Consider the following 6,798-nt stretch of genomic DNA (forward strand, 5'->3'; position numbering starts at 1 on the left):
TGTTGCGTCTTTACTTTATAATTTAAAACACAAACTTGATGTAAAAGTATTTCAAATATTCAGAGTACATTACTCTGACTGGACCATGTATCAGAATGCAATACAAAATACATTTTACTGTAGGTATTCAGTAACATAATTAATGTTCAGTTATTCTTCCCGTCACTGCTTATAACAATTACTCCTGTTTATGTATATGCCTGTAAACAGTGATCTACTTAAATTAATGTTTATACTTTTAAAACAATACTCAAAACAAGGTATGAAGGAAGAAATGTATAAATTAGAAACAACTGTAAAGCAGAGATGGACCACGGCCAAGGCACTCATGCAATTCAAGTCCATGAATTTTGACGTTTCAATAGATACATAGATCATTGGGTTTAAAGGTGCTCTATGTAACTTTTTAGGTGCAGGGTCAGTCATCTGCTTGCCTCCATGAAGATGTTATTGCTGAAAGAGAAAATGTCATTTTCAAGGCCTGGAAAAGTGATGAGAATAAGTTTATTCAGATGTTTCCATAAGTAATAAATTGCATTATCATACAGTAAATGATAAATTACATATGCAATAATCAACAGATACTTAAAGACAATTATTTTACATTGCTCATCACAACTATAATATCCAAAAAGAAAAAGAAAAAAAACGAACAATTAAATTAAAGTCATGAATGTTGTAAATTTGATGAAAGTTTTGGAAAAGTGATGGAATTTTTGTATCTATTTCACACAACTAGAGTGTTCTGTTAAGTTCTCATTAGACTATTATGATTATCTCTGAACGTCTGCGCCTTTTGTTTAAAAGAGACGACAATAAATGCACTGACAGGATTTTGAATGTTAAAAACTCTAATACCAAACCATAAGGTGAGTGGAAAGAGTTAACATTTCATATTTAGCCCTAAAAGTCTGATCAATTCTACGCATGTAAGTGCTGTAAAGTCATGGAAAATTCACTTTAGGTCATGAAAAAGTCATGGAAAGTGAATAAGAGTGGGAACCCTGTGCTTTGCCCCAGAATGTTCCACACTATAGCATTATTTTAAGTAATTTCCCATGTGGATCAATAAAGTTTGTCCAAGTCTAAGTTTAATTCATTTAGCTCCATGGAGACAAGTTACAGTTCAGATCTGTGGAAAGGTGACTCCTCGCAGTAAGAATGTATGTTTTTCAAGTGTTTTTGAGTAATAAAACCATATGTAACTGAACACATACAAAATAAATAATCATAATATCAAACTGTGGCAAAGCAATGACATCTCCATGGAGACAAGCATGTAGCGGACCCTCCATCAGAAAAGTTACACAGTGCACCTTTAAAATGCTATGTTAACAGCAAGGACCATATGATTTCCCCATTTTTTAGTAGTAGTTATATTTTATTTTCCATATTTTTTTAATTGGCCCATGAATAAACTATGCCAAATTTCTGTACTTTTTAAATTCCCTTTATATTTCACACCTCAGTGAAACTCTTACTCTGTACTGTACAGTATTCAAGTCTTAATCTTCTATCAACCTTCAATAATTTGTCAAAAATAAATACATTTCTGAAAATAAAAAGCTTTGAATGTCATCTATCAAATACTAACCTTGGATTATGTTGTTTTTTTTCCTCTTTTTGCCAAACTTCTTAAGCCTTAAAAGCCTGATTTCATTAGAAGCGATGTTTTTACTATCAAATTTCCTTTTACTTTCTTGGACAGAATTTTGTTATATCTTATTTAATTGGCTGGCGTTATATCATGTTATTAAGCTTTACATTTGGAGCCAAGAAAAAACCTCAAATGTCCAAACTTGTCTTTTTCGTCTAATCCGTCCCCTCATGTCCATCTGTGTCCAGCATCGCTCCAAACCCACAAATAAACACTCCACTTCTGTCCACTCTTTTATTGTTCGCACGTTTCGCCAATAAACATGTATTTCATTTTTGTTATTGAAAGTCTCTGGAAATTATATCCAAAAATCAACCTGGGCTATTAAAACGGCAAGATTTTTTCTCTCATTTTTTTGGCATTTGGTGTTTTATGAATAGATAATATCCTTAATTGTTCAGAACATGAAGCTGCCAAAATCATTAGCCATATCCACATGTAGCCAATTTAATTTAGTTGAGTAAAATATTAGTGAAAACCAAAAATCTTGGTTTCCTGGGATCCAGAATACACACTCCAGTACTTTATGAAAATGTGAAAGTAAACCTTCTAGAGTTCTGATGGGCGTGATTGACTCAGGGACACCCACGGTCCGTCTGAATCAAAACAAATACGGTTAATTCATTCAGTAATTTGATTTATAAACCGCTGTTCAAGACGCCCAAAGTGTTTTACAGAGCATTATTCATTCAATACAAACTGAGACCCATCTCGTTGTGAGTGAAGTGCTTTGCGTAAGGACTAGGGATGTAACAATAACCGAAATATCGTCAAAGTTCTCACAATAATATCGTGGACCATCACAATATATCGAATTACAAGTCTTTTTGCTTAAATGAAGAGTTATGGTGCAGCAATAGCTACCATGATCCTTTGCTTCATTTCAGTGTCGACTACATGAAGAAATAACAGTTCTAAGCACTTTTAAGCCTTAGTTCTTTGGAGTAAGTCTTGTCAAGGCATTTTAAGAGGAAAAATCCACAAAGTATCGCAACAAATATCGTACCGTGAGATGTAAATCATGAACATATCGTACAGAGAGATTTGGATATTGTTACATCTCCCCACCATATCGTGAGTTTTCCCATGACATTGCAATAAATATATCGTACTGTGAGGTTCATACCGTGACAATATCGTATCGTGAGACTTGGATATCGTTACACCCCTACTAAGGACACAACAACTATTTTTGCCACTGGTTTTTCCCACTGTCGCACCTGGAACTTACCATCCAAGTCCTAACCAGGCCACGACCCTCCTTAGCTTCTGAGATCTGATGAGATCAGCCTCTGACAAACTGGTTTGGCCATGATGTTGCCCATTTCACTATTGAAACCTCAACCAAAGTTAAACAAATGGAGATTTTAAGATGCTTAATACAAAAGTTGAATTCAAAAGTATTCTGGTACTATAGAGCTAAATTAAGTTAACATTTACCATGTTTTTGAGGCTGCTTAATATTCTGTACAGCTTAAAGGGATAGTTCGGAATTTTGGACATAGGACCTCATTTCCTAGTGAGCCAGAGTGTTGGAGACGTGTGGAGACACTTTTTTAAATATTCCATCCAGTCCTTGTATTTGTAGAGGTCACTGGTGCTAGACTAGTGCATGTCAATGGCCATAGTTATCCTGCCACTAAAAACAGTCTTACCCACTCCACAAAACACCTGAAACAAAACTATTATTACACGAGAATGTCGATGTGAATGTGTGTGTTGATAGAATAATTTTGGAAGTAAAACTAACCTTGCATTTGAAGAATTTATGTCTGAGCAGCAGCAGTGAATTGTACTTCCTGGTAGAAAGCTTGGCAGTGGCGGACTGATATATGAGAAAATAGTCCCTCAACAATTCATGTGATGCAAGGTTAGTTTTATTTCAAACATTATTCTATCAACACAGACATTTACATTGACAGTCTGGTGTAATAATTGTTTTGCTTCAGGTGTTTTGTGGAGTGGGTAAGACTGTTTTTAGTGTCAGGATAACTATGGCCATTGACATGCACTAGTCTAGCACCAGTGATCTCTGCAAATACAAGGACTGGATGGAATATTTTAAAAAATGTCTTCATACCTCTCTGGCTCACTAGGAAATGAGGTCCTATGTCCAAAAGTCCGGACTGACCCTTTGAGTCCCGAAATCCGAATTCATTTATTTTTCTAAAGGAAAAGTTTACAGAGTGATGAAAAGCTGGACTACTGTCATAGAAAAAAAAAAAAGGTTCTCAAAACGGCGCCTATTATGGAAATTCAATACCACTAATTATTTTAAGCTTTACTGTGACACGTTTTACAGATTCTCAGTACTCAACAAGTCAGATATATATCTAGTGTAGAAAACCACAGACCACATAGCTGGGAGCAGACTGAGTGAGGACTTAATAGTTTTTGTTGTTTATCTCATAGTTTATCTGGATGTCTGGACGAGAGCCAGGAGACCATCAGCACCGCTCTTCTGTCAAGTGTTTGTGTTCAGGGTTACGCTTCACATTTTCACACTTTGATAACCATCTCTGTGTGTGAGATCTCCTCTTCAAACATGAAAACAGACCTGCTCCCCTCTGAACCGCTACAAATGTTGACATAGTGCTGTCACGATACTGAAACTTCAAACTTCAATTTCGAGACAGATTTTGATCATTTTACAAGCTCCTTTTAAGTCAGTTCTGTAATTTCAACATACACTAATATATTTTACCATATCTACTTACAAATACAAAATGAAACTGAACAAATTTGACCCACTTATGTTATTTTTTTGTTCTTTGTATGAGTATCTAGTTTCGATACTAATTTTTGTGTACATAAAGTTAAAGATGCACCATTTAACTTTTTGGTTGGGAGTCCGTCACCTGCTTGTTTCTATGGAGATGTCATTGCTCTGCCTGGAATGTTCCACAATATGGCATTAAACAGATCTACCTGACTTGTATTACATTGCAAGTGTTTTTACAGCTCAAACTTGGTCTGATTTGGTCTCCAGGAAGACAGAAAGGTTTAATGCCATACTGTGAAACATTCCAAAGCAATAACATCTTCATGGACAAAAGCATTTGATGGATCCCTTCCAGAAAAGTTACACAATGCACCTTTAAAGCCACACTTTTTAACTTTTTAGCCAAAATAATAGACTAAAATAAAAGCATGTTATTTGAACAAGCTCATGTACACAGACTGGCCCAGTCTTGTCACCTGCCCACTGACTCAACCCACGGTTTCATGAGTACTATTGAAAGCTGTGCACGTGTTTTTATTTTGGCTCGCTTACCAAGTGAAGCGTCTCTTCTTATGTTTTTAAGGCCCTGACGCACTTGAGCAACAGCAGGACTGAATGGGAAAATTATTCAGAGGTTATAAATTAACAAGTGGTTAATTATTTTATTTAAGTGTATTGAACACTGCTGTCATTTCATTTATTTTAAACCTTTTAATTTACTAAATTCCTGTTTGTGTGTGCATTATATATTATTTTGGTTCATATTCTCAAATGTTGCATTGAGTTACATCGAGATAAAGAAGCAAAGTTTATTCAGATTAATTTATTCTTAGTGGGTTCTAAAGTAAATTAAAGTAACTTTAATATTCCTGCTAAGTGGAGGCACAAACAAAACTTATTAGATCCTCAAGGATTAGGTTTATAACTGTCTGTCTTGTTTACTAAAGTTTATTATTTAAAGTAAAAGTATTCATAGTACTGTCACCACATTAATAAAGTGTTGAGATGGGATGGATGCTACAAATATTACTGAGGTTATCTACATGAAACAAAAACTGACACAGTTCAAGGTCTCTTCTCTGTCTGCAGAAATAAACTTTAAAAACTTAAAAACAAACTTTAAAAACAATATATTTATCAATTGTTTCTATTGCAATTTTTTTGTCCTACATATAATTGTCAACTTTTTTTTTTTTTACTTTTATGCACAAACTGCCACTTGACTTATATAAAGTGTAATAAATATTTACCTCAGGTCCCAACAAACAATGTAATAACAGAAAAACTGTAACATGCAGTTGATTAGCGTTAGCTGCTAATTAAAGCTAAAGTCAAATTTAGACGAGGTCCTGTTTTGTGTCTCCTCTCGTTATTTAATTAGCTCATGGCTTCATCAGGCTAATCACTTTTGGACACTGCTGCGCCCCGTAGAGGGACAGAGACGGGGGTTTGAGGGGGGAGGGGGAGGAGGTGGGGAGAGGGAGAAGAGAGGGAGGGTGTGTCCAAATGTCCACCCTATAGTCCCCTAACCCCTCATTCACTACATAGTCTTGCACTCATTAGCGCCCTCTACAGTGCACTCATTCACAGAGCGTTTTGGACACACAGCTCACGACTTTGGGGTCATGTGACTCTGGAGTCTGGGTAAAAAAAAAGTTGTGTAGTAAATAAAGTTCTGTAATAATATAATAATCATACGAGTTTTTGTCTCGCTGGATTTCACGTAAACAGCCTGGATTATTTGCCTTTTGTCTGAAACGTGGAAATTGTTGCTCTTTTAACAGTTGGAGCTAAGTTAAGCACTAACACCATAACACTTTATTTAAGATGGTTTTATTCATGATCCGAATCTACAGAGCCATAAACCAGCGCTTTTATCTGCTTCATTCACTCGTGTTGTGTCCAGTTAAACACCTGTCGCTGAACGCCATTGTTTTCCCGACTCTCCCAGTCATTGTCGTCTATATTGATCGGTTTACATAGTGACCACTGATGCACACTACTTTTCAAGGAGCATTGTGGGAAATTTTGAGTGCATTACTATCACCTACACTATAATAAAATCTGGAAGATGAATCCAAGATGGCGTCATATTGTTCTCAGTGTCCTTTGCTCACTAGCTGCCTGATTCAGACGGTTTCACTTGGTGGAAGCCGTCTGACCTCGCAGCACTAGGATTTGTTCACTCGACAGTAGACGGGTACTTTTTTTATTTAACCAATCACTGCTATTTGGTCCTGATGTATGTAATGCACCAAATCCCCTAGGAAGAAGGACAATAATGTCTTTCCCCTTGATAAAATTCAACCAAACATTCTCTTTGTTCTGCTTTTAAATCCTCGATCTTGGGAATCGTTGCCAACACAGAATGTTTGTCTTCATCTACATCCATCTCAGTGCTTTGTTTACTGTTGTGCTG

This window comes from Boleophthalmus pectinirostris, unplaced genomic scaffold (genome assembly GCF_026225935.1).
Source record: "Boleophthalmus pectinirostris isolate CB_2022bp ecotype Guang Dong unplaced genomic scaffold, ASM2622593v1 HiC_scaffold_14, whole genome shotgun sequence".
NCBI lineage: Eukaryota > Metazoa > Chordata > Actinopteri > Gobiiformes > Gobiidae > Boleophthalmus > Boleophthalmus pectinirostris.